Source organism: Mirounga leonina, unplaced genomic scaffold (genome assembly GCF_011800145.1).
Source record: "Mirounga leonina isolate KUSES-001 unplaced genomic scaffold, KU_Mleo_1.0 Mir_129, whole genome shotgun sequence".
NCBI lineage: Eukaryota > Metazoa > Chordata > Mammalia > Carnivora > Phocidae > Mirounga > Mirounga leonina.
Genome location: NW_023270323.1, coordinates 3,581,544 through 3,607,598, shown reverse-complemented (window position 1 = coordinate 3,607,598; position 26,055 = coordinate 3,581,544). Strand labels below are relative to the sequence as shown.

Here is a 26,055-nt window from a genome sequence, read left to right as displayed (position 1 = left end):
CTGGGGTTTTGTTTTATAGCCCTGCCTGGGAACACTTGAACATAAATTAACCTTTTAGTTAATAAGCAGATTGTTGTTGCATTATTGCTTGGAAAATTATGCATGAGTTAGTATCTGTATTAATGAATAGTCTTAAAAATTCTAAATAGGTCATTCATATTATTCCTCTTTTTTTCAGTCTTTTTTTTTTTTTTAGTTTTCTGCTTTACTATAAAGATGATCAGAACTACACATGGTATAGCTGGAACATAATTCCATATATAATTTCATACATTAATTCCCCAGGAAAATATGTACTCTTTTTATATGTAAAATTGACTTCACTAAGAGTCACTCTTTTTCATTTCTTTCTATACCAATTTCAACTTCATTGGTAAATTAGTATATCATTATTCACAGTGGTAGTTTAGCTTACTAACGATGAAACTTATTTCTGTGTTTATTGTCAGAGGCTTGTTGGCAAATCGAACTCGACAATAATAGAGAAGGAAAGCATGGTGACCTAGGACATTCTGTTCTACTGAAGTGATCTACAGCTCTTTGAATGTGTCAATTTTTATTTGTTTATTTGTTTAAAATTAGCCAACATACAATGCATATAGTCTTGAGTTACTCATTAATGCTCTACATGTAATCTTTAAAAATTATTATTGGTAGAAATAGACAATTATTTTAGAATGATTTTTTTTCTTGTATTGTTATAGTCTAAAGCAGACTGGTACAGCTCCCAAAGCACAATGTGAGCTTAAAATCTGCTGAAACTATATGTTCTTAAATAAGGGAGCTGGTTTTGTCATTTTGAAGCTGTTCTTTTAACTGTGTGGTCCCCCAGTAGAAAAGAAATGTGATATTTATACTAACATGATTTCAATTTCTTGAAAGTCCAAAGTGCGTATGATTTGCCCAGAGGTTGAGAATCAATTTTTAAAATTTTGGTTAGATTTTAATGAGATATTTTCTGTGATATATATGTTTCTGTTTATTAACTATGTATCATCAGTGGTATTAATTATTGCTTTTAGAGACATAGAGCATATTTCAGATCAAACATTGGTTTACAAACCTCATAAGGCATGCAGAACACACAGATGGCCAATTGACTTTTGTGCTTTTATCCCATACTTACTGTAAGGTTGCTCATTGCTACATGTAGGCAGTTCAAAAAATAGGCTGACCTGGGAGGACCTGGTGGCCAGCACAGAATCACCATCCAGCCAGGAGTCAAGCAGGCTATCAGTCCTGTCTCTGTTTCCCTTCTTGTCCCTCCACCACAACACTTATTACCATCTTTCTGTTCTCTCTTCTTCTGCCTCCCCTTCCTGCATTTCCCAGTTATTTTTTTAAAAATTTATTTTATTATGTTAGTCACCACACATTACATCATTAGTTTTTGATGTAGTGTTCCATGATTTCCCGGTTATTTTTTTATCTTGTTCACAAATGTCTGTTGCATCTCAGCCAGTTATATATCATACCAAGTTGTTACTGATTTGTTTTTAATTTCAACATTTTCTTTATCTGTGATCTTCCATCTATCACTCAATTATATCAGGAAACTCCTTTGTGCAACCTGAAGAAAACCTTTCCAGTTTTAAGAGAAATTTTAATTGCTGGGAAGTAAGAAACTTGTATCATAAAATGTTAAAGTGCAGTTAGTATATTCCGAAATTTCTGTCAGGTCATTTATTCTCTCATACTTAATGGTAACTTGGTCAACATTGTGTGTTAGATATTTGTATATCTAATGAGATTGTATGACAATCTCATTTAACCTTTATAATAACTCTGTGAGATGGTTTTCTTTTTTTTTTTTTTAAAGATTTTATTTATTTATTTGAGAGAGAGAATGAGATAGAGCATGAGAGGGGGGAGGGTCAGAGGGAGAAGCAGACTCCCCGCTGAGCAGGGAGCCCGATGCGGGACTCGATCCTGGGACTCCAGGATCATGACCTGAGCTGAAGGCAGTCGCTTAACCAACTGAGCCACCCAGGCACCCGAGATGGTTTTCATTATTCATATTTTAAAGAGGAGGAAATGCAAATTCAGGGGATTAAACAATCATGCCTAAGATCACACAGCTTGGAAGGTAGATATGTGATTGGAACCCAGCTCTTTCTGAGCCTGAAACCTTTACAGGATAGTGTATGACTTTCTTTTGATATAGATAATTTCAGTTTTCTACTCCTGCAAATTTCTAAAAGTTTGAGAAGTAGTACAGTAGTGAAAGCTGTCCCCAGTGTGACAACAGTCCAGACAGAGCCCCGCAGCTCCATTTCCCGTGAAGAAGACACGGCTCTGTTGATATTTACAAACCAAGAGTAAATCTTAATCTTAGTGTATTATTCTCATTTCATTCGCATTTTTCTTACTTTTGTAACTCGATCAAAGTTTTTTAATGCAAAGACATAACAAAACAAATACATAGGAAAGTATGTTCTTCTAAATAAGTCCATGTGATGCTCTAAAATGTGTTTGCGGCAGCTTAAATCTTCATCTGCAGTCTATACACTCTTTGATTTCAGTTAGACTCTAATAGACTTTGTCATTAGTTATAAATCACACTGGGATGGCATGAAGTTTCAGATTACGCTCTTACAAAAACAGATTTTTTTTCATATTGTTTGGAGATGAGTTACTTGTAGATTAACTTCTTACCTTTGTCTTGTTCTGCCTTTCAGGAACTTTATTAGAAACTGTGTGAGGCAGGAAATGACATTTAAACAAATAAATTTTATTTTTAGTCTAGTTAAGTATCTTGTTTTTTTAAAGAAGATGTGGAAGAAGTGAAAACTGGATAAAATTGACCTCAGGAATTATCTGTTGATTTTTTTTTTTCCATGACTGTGTCCTAGCCCCATATTTGTAAGATATAATTTAAGGTTATTATAAATTTTAACTCCTGTTTGTAAAATGTTTTACATTTTAACATTTCCACACCCAGTATTTCTTTTGATCTTTTGCTCCCCCAAATGCTTTGAAGCAAGTATATGCATTTTATGAATGGAGAGAATATAAGTTAGGGTGGGGTGAAGATCCCAAACCGAAAAGCCAAATATTTTAAACTTAACAAAGTAGTTATTAAATTTGTTTAGTTTATAGTATATGACAACATAAAGAAACAAATACATAGTTATGTGGTAACCCATCCCAGACACTAGCAGAAATAATGAATAGCAGGTGCAAGTCATTTAAGAAAAAAAAATTATGAGTGTTAATATCGAGAAAATGTTATGAATTTAATTTAGTTGTTTCTGAGATTGAGAAAAGAATTTAATATGATTTTAGTGGCAGAACACCTGTAGTGAGCTTGTGGAATTATGTGGGAGTCTAGTGAGAACCACTGAATTATCACAAAAAAAAAAAATCTTAATCAGTATATAGTGTAATAGTAAAACTTCCCTAAAGGTTTTCATAAGCTGTGTTGGTATGTCAATAAAGAGTTTATAAGGAACACAGATCACTTTAAATAAACTACTGAATGTTGTCTCACACTGTATGGGGTAAAGTGATGACAGCGTGACTATGGAGAGTTATGTAAACTATGAAAAAGTCATAAAAATGTGAATGGAGTGAATTTATCAAATTGGTTTTCTTTTCCCAGCACTCTCTTTCTTTTATTTCTTCTCTCTCCCATCTCTCATGTACTTATACACTCTAGGCATCAGCTTCTTAATGCATCTGTCCTTGGCAGACACCACCAGCCTATGGATCTTTTCTCCTTTTGAGTCCCAGTGGGCCTTGAATCCACGCTGCCAACATAATTTGTGATAAGCTATCCATATGAAAAATTAAAAACTATCCCTACTCCCCTCATTCTATAAACAATAACAAATTCTGTGTGGAAGAAAGACTCAACTATGAAAAACAATACTTTAAAATATTTAGAAAAGAATATATTTATTATTTTAGGGTAAGAGAAATTTCTTCAACTAGGTATAAACAGAGTAAGTGATAAAGAAGATTAATAAATTCAACAACATTAAAATGAAAAGAAGTTGTCTTACTCAAAGGACGCTCTAAAAGCAAGAAAGGCTGAAAATTGGTTTAGTGTATAGAAAATATTAGAGATCCTATGAATTAAAAAGAGAAGTAAAATCAGCCAGTATAAACATGAGCAGGAATTAAAAAGAAAATCCAAATAGTCAATAAACATGAAAACTTGCTGAGCCTCACTGATAATTAGAGAAATGTAAATTAAAACTAGAGCAATATGCTATTTTATATTCACTGTGTTGTTAAAAATATAAAAGTCTGAAGTATACCCAATGTTGGTGTGGATATGAAGCAACAGGAACTCTCGTAGACTGTTAATAGAATGTAAATTGGTACAATAAATTTTAACTTGCAGTTAAACCAAGTATATTCTTTAGCTCAGCAGTTCTACCCCTAGAAGTATATTCTATAGAAAGTCTTGCTTGTATGCTTCAGGAAATAGGTACAAGATTTTGTATTGTAGCCTTGTACGTAATAGCAAAACAAACAGAATAGCAAAAACATAAAAAACAAATCTGGAAACAAAGGAACAGGGTGCAGAATGGATAATTTAGGGAATATTTGTATACAGTGGAATTACCATATATTATGAAAGTGAATGCATCTCAGCTACCTGTATGAATCCCTGAATTATAATGTTGAATGAAAAAAGCAAGTCACAAAAAAAACACAATGAACGTGATTCCAGTCATACAAACTTCAATTAGAGGCAAAACTAATATGTTTTTGTGGAATCATTATTTATGTGATCAAACTATAAGGAAAACCAAGGAGAAAGATTAAAACAAAATTGAGGATACTGATTTTGTCTAGTAGGAGGGAAGGAGTTGGGTTCAGGGAAGAACCCAGAGAGCCTGGGTGATGTATAAGTGAATGATCATTAAAAATATTAAAAGTGGCATTATTAACAACTATGTGTATTATTATTTTTCATTCCATATGCTATACCTTCTGTCCCTGTGACTTATTCATTCTATAAGTGGGACCCCATATCTCTCATTCCCCTTCACCTATTTGCCCATCCCCCTTCTCTCCTTCTGTCTGGCAACTGTCAGTTCTCTGTGTTTATGGGTCTGTTTCTGCTGTTTGTTTTGTTTTTTTAGATTTACACGTATAAGTGAAATCATATGGTATTTGTCTTTCTCTGATTTATCTTACTTAAAATAGTACCTTCTAGGTCCATCCATATTGTTGGGAATGGCAAGTTCTCTTTCTCTTTTATGGCTGAGTAATATTCCATTGTGTGTATATATACATACATATATGTATATATACACACCACATCTTCATTCATCTATCTATAGATACTTGGATTGCTTTCATATCTTGGTTATTGTAAATAATACTGTAATAAGCATAGAAGTGCATGTATCTTTTCAAATTAGTGCTTTCATTTTCTTTGGGTAAATATCCAGTAGTGGAATTACTGGATCGTATGGTAGTTTGGTTTTTAGTTTTTTTTGAGGAATCTCCATACTGTTTTCCACAGTGGCTGCACCAGTTTGTATTCCCACCAACAGTGCACATGGGTTCCCTTTTCTCCACATCTTTGCCAACACTGGTTATTTCTTGTCTTTCTGATTTTAGCCATTCTGACAGGTGGAAGGTAATATCTCATTGTGGTTTTGATTTATATTTCCCTGATGAGTAGTGATATTGAGCATCTTTTCATGTGTCTTTTGGCCATCTGCATGTCCTCTTTGGAAAAATGTCTATTCAGGTCCTCTGTCCAATTTTTAATCAGATTGTTTGGGGTATGTATGTTATATATGTATGTATGTGTGTGTTGAGTTGTACAAGTTCTTTGTATATTTTTGATATTAATGATTAATTATTAATATCTTCCCCCATTCAGTGGGTTGCCTTTTTGTTTTGTTGATGGTTTCCTTCGCTGTGCAGAAGCTTTGTATTTTGGTATAGTCCCCGTGGTTTATTTTTGCTTTTGTCTCCCTTGCCTGAGGAGAGATATCAGTGACAGGACTTTGAATCCCCCTCTCGGGTTTCTTTCTTCCTATAGTATTACTGGAATTCCTCAGAGGCTCCTACATTTGTTTACACACAGAACAGGCTGCCTCTGTGAGTCAACACTCTGGCCTCCTCTGTGGCCGCCTTTTCTCAAGGGAGGCTGCCATTGTCCAGCACACAGCCATCTTCAGGGCCCTCCCACTCCTGGCTGATGCAGGCTTCTTCAGCTGGGCGGTGTTGCTGCTTCGAATCATTGCTGTTGATCACTGCGCTCTGGATGTTTTTGCCACCACTGTTGATAAAGGTGATCTGTCCCTGAGCACAGGTATTTCTTCCTCTCCAGCCTGTTGGCTTGTTCTAGACCCACCAGTCCTCTTTAATGCTTGCACCCTGACCCCGTACTATACTTGTCAGCAAATTGAGAAGAGGAGTAGCTGCTTTCCTGCCCTTAGTTGTTAATTGCTTTTGTTCTCAGGACCTATAGCGTATTTGCTTGGGCCCTGAGGTGTCACATGTCTTAAGGAATCATGTTTTCTGGTTTACCTCTATTCCCGTGGTGCACATGGGCCACTTGGGTGGGTAGCTTACTAAGGGTTGCATTCACATGTGTCAAGTTATAACCAGAAGCATTATTCTCCTCTGAATCTTTGGTCTTATTGCCAAGTCTAACTCGCCACCTCATTCTTTCCCTACCAGTAAGTTCTCTTTCAAAGGTCCTGACAATTTGCTTTTAGAAATTCTGCAGTTCTGCTGTAGCTTCAGCCCTGAGATCAACTGATCAATCAGTCTATCATTCTCAGTCTCTTCCTTTCCCCACCCACCTTCTCTTCCTTATACGCAGATATCCTACAACTCTAGATTCATAGACGTTCAGACAGGCTTACATACAACAGGACTCTTACTGTGGATGGGTTTGCATTATTTCTGAGGTGGTTCCTCAGGCCCCAGATAAATCTGTGGTTTACTATATAGCTGGAGAGAATTGGTGGCCCGAACACATGTGTAGCCATGTGTATCAGCATCCAAATTCCAAATCTGGCCTGGATCGTATTAAACAAGGACAGTAAGTACAGAAAGAAACAGCAAGGCTAAGTACAATGTATACATTATTGCATTTAAATTTCATTAAAATCTATGAGGTAGGTTTTATCTCTACTGTATGGGTGATGAAATGGAGACTCAGATTAAGTAACCAAAATACACGCAGATGGTAAAAGGTGGAGTTCTGCTGCAAAATAGGGCTACCCAGTTTGAAAGCCTGTGCTCTTAATCGCCAAGTTAGATACAGTGTTTCTTAACACAAATTATCTTCACTACCTTCTTTAAAATGTGATTTCAGAAACTCTTAGCTTTTTATTCTGAATATATCACTGAAATAATCATGAATTTTTCTCAAAGAATATAATAATTTGAAAATAATGGCTTTGCGGTGTAATTTATTTTTATTTTTTTAAATTTTTTTTAAAGATTTTTTTGTTTAAATTTTTATTTATTTGACAGAGAGAGACACAGCGAGAGAGGGAACACAAGCAGGGGGAGTGGGAGAGGGAGAAGCAGGCTTCCCGCTGAGCAGGGAGCCCGACGTGGGGCTCAGTTGGGGCCAGGACCCTGGCATCATGACCTGAGCCAAAGGCAGACATTTAACGACTGGCCACCCAGGTGCCCCGGTGTAATTTATTTTAATGGGAAATGTTTAATTTGATGATATTCTGTTGAACTTGGTGGTACTATATGCTTGAGAATCCATCCTGTAAAAATTGGATATCCTGTCTACTAAACTGGAGTTCTCAGAGGCTATAGTATTTCCCTGACCAGTAAAATCCCTTTAGTTAACATTTGATTACTTTGTCATTAAGAAGAGTGTTAAGCTTTCATGAAATATTGTGATTAAGTGTAATATTTCAATACCCTCTCCCCCTGAATTCTAAGTAGTACATGCTTCTGGATAGTAAGTAGTTTTATTTCTTGAGTGTGGGTTATTTTGTAGAATGATTCAGGGAAGAATGAGAGTGTTCAAAATTCTGTGAGAAGAAACATGAATCTTTATTGTCACATTGTAATAGAAAAAAATGAAATCACCTTAATGTTTATCCACAGTAGAATAGATAAATAACTATCTACATAAATAACTGAATAGTTATATAGTTAAATGAATGCAATTAAATAAACTTGAGCTGTGTTTACCAGCAAGGATTAATCCTTAAAACATTGAACACAATAAGTAAGTTAGTGATGGACACATGAGTTTATAATATCACTTATAGAAAATGTGTAGGCATGCCTGGGTTAGCTCAGTCAGTTAAGTGTCCAACTCTTGATTTTGGCTCAAGTCATGATTCTCAGGGTCATGAGATCAAGCCCTGCATCAGCTCTGTATTCAATGTGGAGTCTTCTGGAGATTCTCTATCTCCTCCCCCTCCCGATTGCTCTCTCTCTCAAATAAGTAAATAAAATCTTAAAAAAAAAAAAGAAAATGTGTAACAATTCTACAAAATGGTATAAGTGGTTTATGGGGACACACACACACACACACACATTGAAGTATGTCTGACAGTGATAAACAGCACAATTAAGATAGTGATTATCTGTAAAAGCAGGAGGGCATATGAGATTGGGATTGGAATGTTCATGGGAGTTGTATCTGTAATGTTTGCTTCCTTAATCTTAATGATGTCTATGTGGTGTTCATTATATGTTCTCTGTCCTTTTGGCATTATTGAAATATTTAATAATAAAAAACCTGAGCAAACAATTTTTGACTTTGGGATAGCATGGAAAAATCAACATGCTCCTCAAAAAAGTACTGATAGGACACTTAATTTTTTAAAAATAACTTTATTTTCTTATTTTGTAAAAAAAAAACCAAACAACTAAACTGTAATAAAAAGAACCTGAAAGAAGGGAAAAGAAAAAAAATGTGGACCACATGCTTTTTTCCTTTCCATTATACTCCATTATGCTGCTGTATACTCCACAGATGGCTTCTTAAATGTTGTGTTTTCTCGGTTCCGTGAAGCCAACTTCAGTGTATTATTAGCTTTTTGGAGAAGGAGAAATTCTACTGTATTAAATAAACATATATGCATTACCATTGTAATGCATTTTAAGATTCCAATATGTGTAATGCATTAATGTTACATATGTGTATGAATATAAATTAAGAAAGAATAAATGATCTTTTCCCAAACTCTTGCTGAAACAATTGCTACCTACCCAATAAAACTTGAATTTGCAACGAACCTTCATACCACAGTGGAATCAAGCTCATTTTGCTAGTCTACATTAAGTTAGATTGGGTTTTTAAAAATTGATTTGTCAGCTACTGTACTATTTGATTGAAAGCTGTCCAGCTTGCTGTATTACCAAAATTATGTATTTAATTATGTGTCAGATTTTTCCTGTGACCTAATTACTTGAATACCCCCCAAACAGTCCAGCTTTTGTACAAGAACACATTGTTGTACTTACAGTTTTAGACACTGTTGTTGACAGCTGCATTTTCTTTCATTCTAAGCTGAATATTCTTTCACATATTACTATTTATCTTATAATGAATATACATATGTTTAATGGGGTAGAGTTCCTTCTTCCCAAAGGAAAGTGTATAGTAGATTAAAGTTGCCTTCATGGAATTGAAAAAAATATATTTAAAAAGCATTTATGGAGTGTGCGACAGGTTTGAACATCAGTTTTCAGGATAATCTCATTCTTTGCTTTGATAATTTTTCTGAGGGAGGCTTAGTAGCTCGCTAGGAGTTGAAGAGGATCGATTCTGACATTAGAGAGCCTGAGCTCTGAACCTGTCTTCATCTCCAAGGAACTGTATGAACTTCAACAAATTCGTTAACCTTCTGGTCTTTAATTTCCTCATTTGTAAGACGGGATTTTTCTCTTAAGAGGAGTTCCTCTGTCAGTGTGGAGAACAGGGGAATGGGAGCTGGGAACCGTAGTCCCAGCGCAGGCATCTTACAGCAAGATTGAGACCTAATGAACTTAAGGCAGAGGCAGAGGGCTGGAAGATAGGGGAGACTTTTAAGACTTAAAAAATGTAAATCAAACAGGTGTGAGAGACCGAGAGAAGGAATAGTGATGGATGTTTTCATGTTTTCTGACCTGGCCAATTGGATGGATGCTGGTAGAGTTTATCAAGATGGAAATATAGGGAGGGCCCACTTGAGAGGAGGGACGGCTATTTTACATCGCCATGTGTAAGTACAGTCATGTCAGACTGGGAAAACTCTACTCCTCATCTCTCCTACTTCTCTGATTCTGTAGCTGGCACTCTGTGTCTGTCGCTACTGACCGCGGTTGACATCAGTTCCAGGGGATGGTCGTTCATGGGTGTGTTTTCTGCTCCTGCTGGAGGAGGTCCTTGGTTGCCCTGAAGTGGCACACTTTCTGTACCATCCTTAGTATCTACTATATTGGAACCGGTTCTCCCTAACAACTAACTCCTTCATCTAGGACCTCAATATGATGATTTTCCCTTTTCTTTTTAGTGTCTTGGTGTCCTTTGCTCTCGGAATCATCCCAGTTTATATAAAAAATCCAATAACTTGAATTTCAAAGAGAATAGGTTTGGGAGTTTCAGCTCCACAGAAACTACTTGGTCTGTATAAAGATCTATTTGGCTCCTTTCTCCAGACCAGCTCCAATCTATAGGGAATTGGAATAATCTTCATTAAGCAACCAAGAGTTCTATAACCTTTTAATACAGATCAATGGTGTATCTTTACCTTATGTCTTAACAGTAAGAAAACCACTCAAATATTCAGTAATGGCTAATGAAGATTTGTTTCAGGTGAGTTTTGGTGTCCACATAGATCAAAGACATGTTAGGCTTTTAACATATTATGTGATAGAAGTGCTAGAATCACCCTCCTCAAGCATCAGGGTGTAGTGTATATGTTTAATTTCTCATATGCTGGATATATGCTTTCTATCTTTTAGGAATTACATTCGGATGCAAATAACAGAAATAATGGGTAGAAAATAGATATTTCTTTGTCATATAAAGAAGTTCAGAGGTAGGCAATCCAGGGAGGGTATGGCAGTTCCATAGACATCAGTGATCTAGTCTCTTTCTAATTCTCTGCCCCACCAACCTAGCATATGACTTCATTTTCAAAGACACATTAAGGTTTTTGGTGGCTATTACTGTTCACGCTGTCATGTCTAATTTCTAGACGGCAGGAGAAAGGTGAAGGTGAGAGACATCAAATGAACAAACCTCCTAGTCAGGTCCTTCTTATAAGCAGCAATTCAATATATCTAATCTCTGGTTATATTTCATGGCTAGCTTTTAATCAAATGACCGCATCATGGTCTTTTAGCTGCATATATTGCCTCCCTGAGAAACCAGGCTTGTGTTGCCAAGGAAGAAGGGAAGAATGGGTAACGGGTGAGGACTAGCCTTCTTTGCCTTATGTATTGTACTTAATTTTGATGGAAGTATTTCATAAATAAATAGAAAAATGGACATTGCTCTTTAGTCAAAAATTTTAGGTTGCAGGTGCCCCATTCGGAAATGTCCCTGATAGAAATCTTTAGTTTATTAGCCATTTGAAAATGAAAAAAATTCTGCTGTTTTGTTATTCACAACACATTAAGTTAAAATGCATGGTTCCATGAAGAAATTTGAATTATTATTCCCAGGAAGATGTAGGACAATTGAGGAACGAAGAGGTCAGCTAAAGAAGTCTGTGTCTGGATGTACAAATATATCCAGAAGCTTAGGTCTATCAGAGGAAAGGTATATGGTTTAGGCAAAAGGAGGGACTGAGACAGTAATTTGTCTGAGGTCACAAGTGAATAAGCTGTGAATTACTTCAATAATTTACAGTGTCACTCAAAAAAATTGATTCTTGATTTATTTGATTCATTCCTAGTCTTAAGCAAATCTACTTGACACAACCTTCAGGTACTTCGATATGACTATACCTGTGCTGCTTCTAATTAATATTGATTTTGAACTAATATTAGCATGGAACAGTTATTTTGGGTACTTTTCCAGCTGTAAATACCCTTATTGCGTAAACAAACGAAATTTAATCACAGAATTTACTATGCTGGCACTATTTACAACTTCATTGTGGACCCAGTGTCTTAAACATCTGTCCTTCATTTACTGTATCTTTTTTTTTTTTTAAGATTTTATTTATTTATTTGAGAGAGAGAGAATGAGAGACAGAGAGCATGAGAGGGAGGAGGGTCAGAGGGAGAAGCAGACCCCCTGCCGAGCAGGGAGCCCGATGCGGGACTCGATCCAGGGACTCCAGGATCACGACCTGAGCCGAAGGCAGTCGCTTAACCAACTGAGCCACCCAGGCGCCCCATTTACTGTATCTTAAGTACAAACTTTTATAACACAGGCCAAATTATAAGTATTTACACAAAGACACAATATATAATAGTACTTGGAAGAAGGAACAAAATTTCTGAGAAATGAGTTTAAAAATTAACACAGTTTGGGTTAGTCATGGTGTCTCTCTCCCATAAAAACAAATAGGGGCCTCTCAGAAATAAGTTAAGAAAGCATCTTTAAAAGAGCTCCTGGAAGATTAAACTCTATAATAATATGGAAAATGTTGAAATAAGTTTTTTTTAAGGGGGAAAGTTATGTTGTTTTTAAGTGTCTTTGTCTTCTTTATGCAACGTTTTCATTAAATGACTAGTTCTTTCACTGACAGAACATTGTGTGGGCTTTAAGGTGGATTGGGAGGATGTAAAAAATAGAGAAACAGATTTAGTAAATATGACTTTCTAAAGTTATTTTTCCCCACCAAACAGTGACTCTGTAACTGTCCAATTTGATTATGTAAAAGTCGTAGTATTTTATTTTTATAGTTAATTCTTTAGTTTGGGCCCTGCAAGGCTAGTTCCTCATGTATTTCCTCCAACTGATTTAATTTTGGATAAAATTATTTTTATCTGATTTTCCTTTGAGAAACTACAGATATTTGCTTCTTTGGCTGACTTACAGGTACGGGTGAGTACTAAAGGACCCACATGAATAGGCCTCACATGTGAGACAGCCCACCCCATGCAGAGATGCCTCCCGGTCTAGTATTTGTGCTCTGGAAAAGGCTGACTTGCATGGGAAAACAACTATTGAGACTGCTGTGCTTTACAGGCTTTACATATTTGTTTTTTCCTTTATGTATGAGAGCAAACAGTGTTCTGAAAGACAAAGGAAATTAGAAAATATAAACTTTTGGAACAGTATTATCGATACATGAGGATACAAGAAAATAGTAAAGGTAAAGAAATGATGAATTAGAAAGAAAAATATTGTGTGAAGTCATCAACCTACATGGTATCTAGTTGTTTGTTGTACTTTTATTTTATTTTAAAAAATTAGCATTTTATTGTGCTGTTTATGTGTTTGCTTTATGTATATATGTGTTATCTCTCCTGATGAGATGATAGTTTTTCTGTGGAAACTACTATCTTTTACTCTTTTGGGATCTCCTATAGCATCTAACATCATGTTAGATGCTGTAAGCCTAAAAGAAAGATATTTACCTGGATCTGGGTGGCAAGTTTGATTAGTAGTGGTTCCTTTGTGCAGTGTTTTGAGGATTATGAGGCTGTATCTGTGTCAGTAGAAAACAAATATAGTGATAAATTAGCCAGGGACTCTGTTTTATATATATCTGAAGCTTAGAGTGGTACTTGTCAGGTTGTAAATAAATATTTGTTCAATGAATGAGTACATCATTCTGCAGTAGCTGAGAGAGCAAGTAAGAGTGGCAAATATTATATTGGCATCCAAATTCAGAAGCTGGACTATGTTGTAATTGTAGAATCTACCCAAGAAATGTAGAGTCAAGCCTGTTAAGAATAATTAACTTAGTAAACACAGCGGTTCAACTACCATGATTTAAGGAACAATGAAAAAAAAAATCCCCTCGCCTATATTAACTTGATGATTTGATGAATCTGTCTAAAGTTTAATATTATGCTAAACTCCAACTAATAATCAATTAGTTAATTGAGTGGCATTCCTCTTCAATTTATATTTCAGTTTGTATAGAGTGAGAGTTCATTAACCTGGCTGTGGAATAAGGTTTGGGAATGACTGAATTCTGTTTCATGGGAGAGTAAGATCATACTGGACAATTTATCAGATTATCTGGTACTATCATTATGACATCAAAATTCTAAAAGGGACTTTGTGCCTCTTTAATCTTGATCTTTTATACATAAAATGGATTCCTGGAAATTAAGTGATTCGAATTGTAGATTTTTACTACCAGGGTTAATTAATACTCAGATCTCTTGATTTCATATTAATGCCTTTTTGAAATGTAAATATCTCCCAATGATTTTTTTCCCCCGAAATATTGGTTAAAGAAGATACTCTGCCAAGAACAAAATGGTTCTATACTACATGAAATGTCATCCAGAAGAGCATGGGGTGGGGGGTGAGGGGGGGTGAGAGGGTTTTCATTTGTCCCAGTGGGCTTCTTGATATGGGAGGAGAAGGGGCAGCCAGAACAGTGGCCCTCAAAGTATAGTCCAAGGACCCCTGGGAGGTCTCTGAGAAACTTTTAGGACATCTTCACATTCAGTACTGTTTTAATAATAATACTGAGCTAAGACATTATTTGTCTTTTTTGCTGTACTGACATTAGCTCCAGTGGTTCAAAAGCAATGATAGGGGAAAATGTGGGTACCTTAGCACCAACCAAGGTAGTGGCAACAGGCATGCTAGTCACCACTGTGTTGTTCATTGTCACATCCTTGAAGAAGAGAAGTGAATATTTGACTTAAAAATGTCCTTGATAAAATAGTAAGAACGATCCATTTATTAAATCTCAACCCTTGAGTACATGCCTTTGCAATATTCTGTGTGAGGAAATGGAAGTCTTCTTCATCCTTCTGCTGCACACTGAAGTGGTTTTAGTCAAGGAATAGATGCTAAACTAGTTCCTTTTCTTTAAAATTTTATTATGTTGTATTAATCCCCATACATTACATCCTTAGTTTTTGATGTAGTGTTCCATGATTCATTGTTTGTGTATAACACCCAGTGCTCCATTCAATATGTGCCCTCCTTAATACCCATCACCAGGCTAACCCATCCCCCCACCGCCCTCCCCTCTAGAACCCTCAGTTTGTTTCTCAGAGTCCATAGTCTCTCATGGTTCATCTCCCCCTCCGATTTCCCCCCCTTCATTTCTCCAATAAACTAGTTCCTTTTTTAAAGGATCATCATCTTTAATTGAAAGAGTGACCAACAAACTATGACAATTTAGACAAACTGTGACAATTTGGTGGGCATTTTTTTGAAAATGAAGTGAGCGCATTAAGGAAAATAATTGACAGTATTTGTGCTGCTGAGAAAATATGAGCTTTTAAGTAAAAATTCAAATAAAATCTTACATTTTGGAAAACTTGTAATTGCTACCATGAGCGTGAGAGTATTTATATATTTAAAAGCTTTTTTGATGATATTGTTGTGGATATTAGCAGGTGTGATTTTTTTTTTTTTTGTCATCGTGTAAGGAAATGTGTTAACATTTGCAAGTCCTGTATGAGTCCAAAAGCTGATATTTATGTTTTCCAAATGATTAATGGATGATGTTATACAATTATGTATGGATAAAACATCTATTCAAGGTACAAGGTAATAGAAAATATTTTAATGTAACAGAATACGAATATTTTATTGTTGTGGTTCAGATTCTACTTTGCAACTAAACTTTAAGAAACTACTTTACATGTTGAGTTTTGGTGTAGTACTAAGGAGGGCTAATATCCACATTATCTGAAAAAGCTAGTAAAGTATTTCTCCCTTTTCTATTTATCTGTGGGAGACAGGAATGTCTTCACATACTGCAACCAAAACAACATATCGCAACATATTGAATACAGAGGCAGAGTTGAGAATCTTATTATCTTTTAAGCCAGATACTTCTCACCAACTTGCTTTTATTTGAAGAAACATGATTATTTTTCATGAAAGCTATATTTATGTTTATAGTAACATAATGGATTTATTAATGTTATTTTAAAATGAATTAATATTTTATAAGCCTCAGTTTTAGTTTTTAATAAGGTAAATAAATAAATAAAAAACAAAGCAGACAGAAACAAAATTAAACAAATGTTCTTTTGGGTCCTTAATATTTTTTGAGAATGTAAAGGAATCCTGAGACCAAAATGTTTAATGCCACTCTCTCAACTCTAGAACAGGTGCCTCTCTGCCTAACTCTAGAGTGGTATCACTTAACATATTAGCAGTGACTCAATACAACTGCTGCCTTTTCATTTTTTCACTTATTGATATATTCAACAAATAATTGTGTCCCTTTTGTCCTATTAGGTCGTGTGAGTTATTTTTTTAAAAATTAAAAATTTATTAGAGAGCATGTGCACACGAGCAGGGAAGAGGAGCAAAGGGAGAAGCAGAGTCCCTGTTGGTCAGGAAACCCAACACGGGCTGGATGCCAGGACCCCGAGATCATGACCTGAGCTGAAGGCAGGCACGCCGTAGCCTACTGAACCACCTAGGCACACCTGTGTGAGTTATTTCAAGAAAAGATTCTGTCACTTGCTTATCTTTAAGCTTTTCTAAAGTCAGGTCCATGAGCTATAGTTCTTTTTATTTCCCTAATTATGGTAAAGTTATTTAATATTGGTTTTCTCTTTCCTCTTTTCAATCTCACGGATATGGAAATGTAGCTTGGTATTTGTTTTCATGTTTTTGCCATTTGTTACTATGACAGAGATTAGCTAATATTTAAGCAGGTACATCATTTTTTCACTTCCCTTTCTTCCTAGTATGTTTAAAATCATGGAAGAGGTAAATGTCTTTGAGCATTTTGTATATATGCAATTTTACACAAATTGTAGGGATAAGAGACAAGAAGGGCATGGGAAAGAGAGGTGGAAGGCTTTTCAAAAAATATATTTATTTATTTTAGCAGGGAGGGGCAGAGGGAGGGAGAGAAACTTAAGCATACTCCCTGCTGAGCACGGAACCCAACATGGGGCTTGATCTCGAGACCCTGAGATCATGACCTGAGCCAAGATCAAGAGTCGCATGCTTCACCAACTGAGCCACCCAAGTGCCCCAATGGAAGGCTTTAACGAGGTATTTGCAAAGGCGTTTTCCACATCTACCCCTAGCTTTCGTGGGGGCAGGGCAAGAGTACAAATGGACAGCTACAGTACATATGTAATCTATTTAAAAGTTATAAATTAAACTAATACACTGTTATCTAATTGCTCTTGGCCATCTTTTGGGCCTAGGACTGTACAGTCTGTTTCTTTGGGAAAAGAGTTCTGGGGTGACAGTCATGCAGCGTGTGATCTGAAAGGAGGGATGGTAAGGTCCGGAGAGGCCCATCCTGTTGTCCTGTTGGTACCATGGATTCCTTGCAGTGAGTGGGGCAGGCAGCCAAAAAGGGATTGGAGCTGGTACCTTTAAAGTGCAGCCCTCAAGACAGGGACGTTGTTTGTCCATATCTAAGGGCAATGCTGGTATGAGCCGTGTATTACTTGTGTTAGAATTTCCAGGTGTGCTTCTTAAAAATGCAAATGTTTAGACTCTATCCCAGACCTAATGAACAGAGAGCAGTATGACACAGAGTAGGTCTTAGCAGTGTTGCCAGCCACAGGTAGTGTTTTGAAGGTGTTCTTTGGGCATACATATGAGTTTCTGCTTAGCATCAGTATTTCATTGTGGCTATTACAAAAATCATTCTGAGCATTTGATTTAATTTAATTCTCTCAGCAGCTCTTTGAGGTTGATATCGCCGTGTTTCAGAATGTATTCTGAAATGCCATTGGGGAATTTGAGCCTCTAATGCCAAGTTTTGAAGATTTATTCATCAGTATTTGCAAATAGTATTGTTATAGATTAGATATACTTCTATCTACTTTGAAGAGAAAAATACTGTTGTGAAATGGATTAGCAGATATAGAAGGCTTCTATGAGGAGAAATCCCTTCTAAATTTTGAAGAAAATACTATCTTTTCAATAAGATGAATTCACATTAAGTAAAATAAATTTTATCATGCAAGTTAAACTGGAATATTTAACGATGAAATATAAAGTAGTTATTAAAAATGCATGTTAGTTACTTTATGTACATGTAACAGTATAATAATGTTTGCATTTGAGTTTTGTTGATAGTTTGCGTTTTCATTTGCAGTGCTTTTTTAAAAATAATTTTATAAAATAAAATAATATTCACACAAATGAATAATAATACCATCTACAGAAAAGTTATGGGTCAAGATGGGAATTGCATGGGGAAATACCTATATTGTTTTGGAAAGTATTGTTTAAAAAGAGTGAATGGTCAAATTTAAAAGTTACTAATAATAGTTCCATAAAACCAATAATGAAGGCATTTACTCACTTAAAAAAATTGTGGTCTCAGGCCTGTAAAGTGCTATTTAGTAGCAGGGGTGGGGAGGGTGGTGCTAGTTACTGCTAACCATACAGTACTCTAGTTGTTTCCCACAGTTAACATTAACTACCACAGATTTGTAATTTATAATGTGTAAGTATTTTAGTGACTGGGATTACCTGGATTATTGAGTATTTTGCATCTCTGTGAAATACTGAATGGCCACTTGTTCATGGAATCGGATGAACTTTTTGGGCAGCTGTTCTGGGAATTATTTCATAAACCGAAATGTCTTCCTAATGACAGTGTTTTTGCTAAAAAGAAACAGCCTAGGATTCAATTTTGGCTTGCATAGACAAATCAGCATAGTATGGTTAAGAAATGGGGCCCGAACTGGAAGAGTTAATCTTTAAATTCAGCTTGAGCTGTGTTTACTGATTCTTTTCTGCTTCTTGTTAATTGGCACCTCAGACTCCATACTAATTAATGGGAGAGCAAAGGGCAGGTGGCGCCGTTTTATTTTGATAATCCTTGTCAGCAATGTCTGTGTAATCTTCTTGTTTAATTCTAATGAATGTGCATTTGGGGTGCATGAACTTTTAACAGTTTTTTTCACTGGAAGTTCACTGGTCAAGGACAGTTTTTGCAACCATTTCAGACCCTTTCAGACACTACTGCATACAAACACAGTTGTTTTCGTTAGCAACTTAGTTGTTAATTCACACAAATGGAAGTCACTAATGGAGGTGCTGTGTGCTTCTTTAAAAGTAGACAGGTATAACTCTATCCAGAGAAATTAAAGAAATCTCCATTTCCTTTAATTGTGCCTTTTTTTTTTTTTTCGGAGTGAGGGTAAGAAATTTTGTTTAAATAGGAACATTTAATGTTAGGAGTACTTAATGGATGAAAATATTAGAGTAATGTTTTCTCTGGAAGGAAGAGCCTAGGCAGGAAGTCAAAATAAATGGAACTGATTTACTTAAGAATTTGCAAGTTTTAGCTGTGAAATGACTAGATAAATGATTCTGTTGAAAACTACGTACCTATTAGAAAATGCATATTTTGCTCATTTCCATTTTAAGGAGACTGTTTTTGCTTTCAAGTGTAAAGATGGGTTTAGGTAAAATAAATTCAGAATAGTTTTGAAGTTTGGGGACAAGTCTTAAAATTGTGTTCCAAGCAATGCATTGTTTATTTGGGGGAAGTGGGAGAAAAGGAGAGAGGAAGAAGTAAAAAAACACCTCCTTGGCTGTTAATACCTTGAAACTTAGTGGAAAGGAAATAACACCCAATTTATACGAACTCCAATGTAAACAAACAGGAGCTATGATAGGAAATAGCACTAGGGCCAATTTATAAGACTCAGTCCATGTTCATTTTTCAGATAAAACTTCCTGTACTCACTCCTAGCCATTTTGGGCCAGACCAAAACCAAAATAAATCTTCCTCAAACGGTGTAAGGAAGCATTTTAATTGGGTGATATTTTTGGAAAATCAGAAGTAGTTATTTCCACTATTGGTACCTTGATAAAATTTAACATGTTATTTAAAAATGTAAATTTTTATGAACTTGGATGTTAATTATATACTTATAGTTTAATAATAATAATAATAATGTTTTGGTTATGGTATTTTTTGTGCCTAATCAGAGAATCCTGACTTAATTTAAATTTACAATTAAAATGAAAATCCACATCTGTGGTCCTCACCTAAATCTGTGGTTCTCAACCTACAGGCAGGGGACATATGGCAATGTCTGGAGACATGCTGGATCTTTACTGCTGGAAGGAGGTGCTACTGGCATCTAGTGAGAGGCAATGATGGATGCTGGTAAACATCCTACGAAAAGAATTATCTGGCCCCCAATGTTAGTATTCCTGGGATTGAGAAACCTACCCTACCTAAATGATGCCTCCTACTGATGAAATGCAGTAATAATAAATACTGATTTATTTATAATCATTGGATCGTGAAGACACTGGAAATTTCCTGAAGAAATACTACATTTAAAGAAACAATCCTATGTGGGTATATAAGTAATGGGTTATATGGGGTTAACTAATACGTGACACATTCCTAATTTTATTTTTTTCTCTCCCTTTCAATTAGAAATAATTGTCTTGTAGGAATAATAAGTGATTCACTATGAGAGGTGATGATTAGTAAACTAAATGTTTCACAAAAATGTGGTAATAATTTTGCAGTATGTATGCATATCAAAGTGTTATGTTGTACACCTTAACCTAATATGACATTATGTCAATTATGTGTCAGTAAAATGGGACAAAAGGGGCTCATGGGGGAAATAGTCTGAAATATCAGGAGAAATAGCGGTTACTAATTCTTTTCAGGTTTTTCTTTCAGTGTTCACAATATGTGTGCAAAACAGAAGAAAGTGCAGTACTTACATGGCCTGAGAAGAATGCAGTCTGGCCAGCTCAGGTGATATGTGCCATATTGCATGCTGTTGGGCTTATAAAGCCTGTGACTTCCTTGGTGTGGAATAGCTATTTGTTAGAAATTCTCAACAAGATTTTACCTAGCAGCTAAATTTAGGCCTCAGTTCATCTGATTTGAAAAGTTTTTCCTCATCTTTTATTCCTGTGTGATTTTTGTTACCCATGATCAGTGGAGAAAAATTTAAATTAGGCATTTATTTCTTATAAAAACAATAGTTTGATTCCAAATTAAATAGTTTAAATTTTATCTGTTCATTATTTTTATTTTATTACATTAATACAACTAAGTATATGCTGAGTAGTAGATATCCAATGCCCATTTTTGGTGTTCTGCTATTCTTCATCGGTCTTCTAAAATTTACTGTCAGTTCTTGTTGACCTCTTTATAGGGCAGATATACTATGTAAAAATTTTGAAGTTATATAATATTTTATACAATATATAAAAGGCATATGTAAATGATGGAGCATAACAATGTTTCTGAACCCACCCCTGTACCTAAGACATTTAGCATTTACATCGTTAGTGCTGTTTGAATAGTGGCTGAAATGGACATGTTGGCATTTTGAGTTGGTCTGTTCTCAGGTATTATTGGCAAAACATGTCATATTGAAAGAGCTCAGCAGAAAATGAATACACACTGAATATGTGAAAAGTGAGAAAGATTTCAGTTAACATATATATTCCCCCAAAATAGCTTTCTAAATAAATGAAAAGTAACTTGTTTGAAACGCAGTTCAGTAATATATATATATTTTTGTTCTGTCTTATTCCCTGGGAGGGAAGAAATGGGACAAGCACTTCGACCCGCAGTGCTGTAGGGAACTTTCTCGATGGCAGGAGGCTTTGTCCACAGAAACATGAATGCTCATTCAGCTCCATGACTGCAGTATATTTTATAAGGAAACCTATGTCTAAAAATAGATGCTGAATGAAACTTCTCTTAGAGCCCAGGGCCATATGGTTGTTAAAGGGCCACTTTGTTTTATTGGAAAGAAAATATGAAAACTCCCCATTTGGAAACGAGTCTTAGTAGTGGCTGTTAGAAAATGTCTTTTTGTACCCTGTTAGTAGTAGGTAAGTGTTTCAAAACAGATGTATTTTCTAACCACACTGATTAAAAAACTAACTTAATTGGCATTTCTCAGATTTTATTATGGTGTATTTTTTTTCCTGAATAATAGTAGCAATCATATATCATCATTGAGCAATTTTTTGTTCCTGTGAATTTTGGCAGATGTTTACTATTTGAAACAAAATATGAAATTGAAGAAAATTGTTCTGAAGTTCCAGGTGAACTTTGCTGTTTATTCTTTAAAAAGTCATGATGTGCCCAGTCCAGAGTTTTAATGTTCTATTCTGTCACAAGAAAACATGTTTATTCCTGTGATGTTTATAAGCACATGCACCTACACAGCCCGTTTCTTTTCTTTTTTTTTTTTTTAAGATTTTATTTTATTTGTTTAGAGAGAGAGTGTGTGAGCAGGGAGAGGGAGAAAGAGAATCTCAAGCAGACTCCGGGCTGAGTTTGGAGCCTGACATGTGGCTTGAACTCACTACCCTGAGATGGAAACGCTGGTCATAATCTGAGGTTATAATTGAGGAAAACTCCAAATCTTTCTTTGCTTCCATGAGCACAGTATATCTTTATAGTAAATTGCCACTAACTTTATTCTCCTTAATGTGAGAGTATTTCAGATTTCCAGTGAAAAGCCCATAAGCCTCAAAATAAAGGAAACCTAACATGTTTCCAGTTTAAACACGCACACACACACACCCAAAACTTTCCTCCATACTCTTTCTTCTCTTTCCTCAGAGATCTCTGCCTTCTCCTAGACAGCACACGCCTGCCAGCAAAACTTCTAGTATGGTAAATGTTTTAAATTTGTATGTTCTTTCCAACTCTTATGTAAGAGACCCTTGAACTTACTTCAGATCTAGAAGCAATGATGGCAAGCCTTCGACACTTATTTCTTTTAAAATGTGTTTATATGCGTTTGTGTAATACATTTTCGAGTTCCCTGGCTTTGAAACATATGCCACAAGTGAAACAGACCTCTCACACAAGATGTATTTAAATATATGCATGATTATACACATGAATGAGAAGTATATTTACAACAGGTAATGTAAAGACTTTAATTTTGTGCAGTATCTTACGAGGTTACAAGCTTTCACATATGATACGTCATTTATTCAGTGTGACGATACTGTGAGGCATAGGGGGATTTCCATTTTATAGCAAGAACTGAGGCTAAGCAGGATTAATTACAATAGAGCTGGGGTCTGTGACCCTTAGTCCAAGGCACTTTCCCTCAGACCATACTAAAAATTCTATTTGAAAACCCAGCAAGAGGACACTGCTTATTAATAGTACTGTTGAATTCAGAATTGCTGAATCTGTCTGTAATTTAGCCCATGAGGCCAATACTCTTAGCTACTTGAATAGTAATGATTCTAGTAGCTAATCTTTTAGAGGCCATATTTGCATACTGCATATTTTTTGTGTAATTAAGGAATAAGTAACAATTTATCTGATCTTGCTTTGGGAAAACATTCTCTCTGATGATGAGAGATGATTAATCTTGGCAACTGAAGACATTTCAGACGTTTCAGATGAAACTTTTGTCTGCCAGGTGAATGTCTCAGCCTTTCGGGGTTTCCCCTCCTTTCTAGGGTCCTACTGACTATCTCCTCCTTCCCAGGTCAGTGTTAGGGAATGCTTAAGAAGCCTAATGGTATTGGGAGAGCGGTGTCCCTGACTGCTTCCTTCCGCTGTAACGCACTGTTTCTGCTGCTATGAGGGTTGCCTGCGTGGTTACTCAGTCTGTGGTCCAAGCCATTCCAGAACACGAGGGTTTATGGTACCTGTGAATAAAATATGAGCACAGATAATCCAACTCACTTCATTTCATTCCATAAATGTCGATGTGCCACATGTGTTCTAGGCATAGTTATAGATGCTTTGGACGTTGCAGTTGAACAGGAGAAAATACCTGCTTTCAAAGTGCTGACATTCAAGAGGAGATAGACAACAAATACGTCAATACACAAACAAAGATTATCAAACCAGATAGAGATAAATGATCTGAAGAAAATAAAATGAGTTAGAAAAGTTGGTCGTTACTTTTCTTAGAATGGTCATGGAATGGAAATCGAAATAATAGGAATAAGAGGAACAAGTATAAGGACCATGAAAGGAAATTAGTGGTGTGTTTGAGGGATAGACAGAAAACCAGCATTCAGGGCACATTTTGGAAAAAGGGGAAAGTTCCAGGAAATAAGGTCAAAGAGCAGAGACCAAATTATGTAGGCCACAGTGGTGAGCATGGTTTTCTTTATAATTGGAGGTTTTAAGCAGGGAAGTAATACGTGATTTATAATCACATGTGTAATATCCACTCAGTGGATGTCACTTTGGTTGCCAATTGGAGAACTCAGTTTGTAGCAGGACATAGGAGAGTCAGTTAATTAAAGAGGAAACTACAAGTTTCTGCAAGATATGTAATAGCAACTTGGTCTAGAGTTTTTGCAGCAGTTGTGGTGAGAGTGGTTCATTCACACATTAAGTGATACATTTTAGAGATAGTACTACCAGGTCTTGTTATAATGAATTGGATGCGAGACCTGAGAGAAAGAAAGGAATTAAGAAAAGCTTAATGATTTGTGAACAGAAAATATTTTTTTGTAAAGAGTAAAAATGGTTAATGACTTCCCTGACTGGCTGGCTTCCTTTCATTCATCGATTCACTCATTCATTCATTTTTGTGGAAGTGTGAAGTATCTTGATACACTCAGCATTTTGCACATGAATTAGTTCCAGAAGTTGCTTCTGCAGTGAGTTCAAATATACTTAACTTGAGGCAAGGAGGTGAATCGGATGAATTTCAGAGTGGATTTTTAAATTTCAAAGTGATGTTCAGAAACACCATCTTCATTAGGAATAATTTCTTTGCATATCTGTTGTAGAACTGTAATCAAAGTCTCAGCTCACTGGAATGGGTTTTTAATATCTCTCTTCACCATGGTTTATCAAGAGAAAGTAAACGTTGCTCAAATCTGTGCTATGATATGAAAGACTTGATATAGTCTTTCTAACCTATTTTAAGATAGCAGGTACAATTGTTAAACATTTGTTTAGGTTTTATTATAACTAGCATATATTTATGATTGCATTTTTATGTGCCTTGTATAGTCATTATGTACGATACATCTTACCTCATTTTATTTATTTATTTATTTATTTATTTATTTATTTAAAGATTTTATTTATTTATTTGAGGCAGAGAGAGTGAGATACAGAGAGCATGAGAGGGAGGAGGGTCAGAGGGAGAAGCAGACTCCCTGCCGAGCAGGGAGCCCGATGCCGGACTCGATCCCGGGACTCCAGGACCATGACCTGAGCCGAAGGCAGTCGCTTAACCAGCTGAGCCACCCAGGCGCCCTCTTACCTCATTTTATAGAACATAACTTTATGTATTGTATGGAGGGTGGTATATGAACCTCTTAATTCATAACCTTTTGTTGGATATATAATCTATTTGATTCTGTAATCTTAATCAGGAATTCAGACCTAAATTACAATATTAGGAACAATCCTAATATTATAGAAAGGTATAGACTTCTGAACCCAGTTGTGAAGCTGTACTTTTATAAAGTGACAGGATAACTTTCTGTCTATACTGACTCTGTCCACTTTAAGCAAGATTTCTCATTGTCTCTTACTCCAGGTATTTCATATCTTATGTTCTCAGTATCGTTATTAGCATTTTTCATTTTCCTGACAAAATTTTCCTTTAATGTTCATATAATTTTTAGATAACAGTAGGAATTTTTCCCATAATGTCTATTATTTTAGAGAAAAATGGTAATTATCAGGATTATTCTGAATCTTATTTGTCTAAAATGTGGTAAAGTGTGCTAAAGTTCTCTATATTAAAGTCTGTACTTTTTTTTTTTTTAATGGAAGTCAGATTTCTCTTAACTAAATTTTTAAAGTTATCCGTAGTCCAAGTTATTGCTTCTTTCTCTGTGGCCAATTAAAGACAGAGGAGTACTCTTTTAGGGCCAGAAGATTAGCTTGTTTTGTTTTTAAAACATGACAAAAAGAAATACTTGTTTCTTAAGACTAGAAAAACCTGTTTTCCAGTTAACTTATTTTTTTACAGTTTACTTTATTAAAAAATCAAAAATACGTTAGAAGTAGAAATACTAATTGACTCATGGATTAATTTATTGGAGTACAAAATGCTAAACCACTTATTTGAAGTTAT

At 35.6% G+C, this 26,055-nt stretch overlaps 1 protein-coding gene across 6 annotated transcripts in view; it reads left to right on the top strand.

Moving 5' to 3' along the window:
* Positions 1 to 26,055, top strand: part of BMPR1B (bone morphogenetic protein receptor type 1B) — a 157,933-nt gene that overhangs the window by 11,167 nt on the left and 120,711 nt on the right. The window contains exons 2-3 of one of the 6 annotated variants that reach the window (XM_035004479.1): positions 20,059 to 20,190; positions 20,688 to 20,765. The exons of 2 other annotated variants lie outside the window; for them this stretch is intronic. The gene's annotated coding sequence lies outside the window, so the exon portion shown is untranslated. Of the gene's footprint in view, positions 1 to 20,058; positions 20,191 to 20,674; positions 20,766 to 22,558; positions 22,653 to 26,055 lie in introns of those variants that run through there. 3 more of the 6 variants (XM_035004481.1, XM_035004484.1, XM_035004485.1) reach the window with 3 other exon arrangements.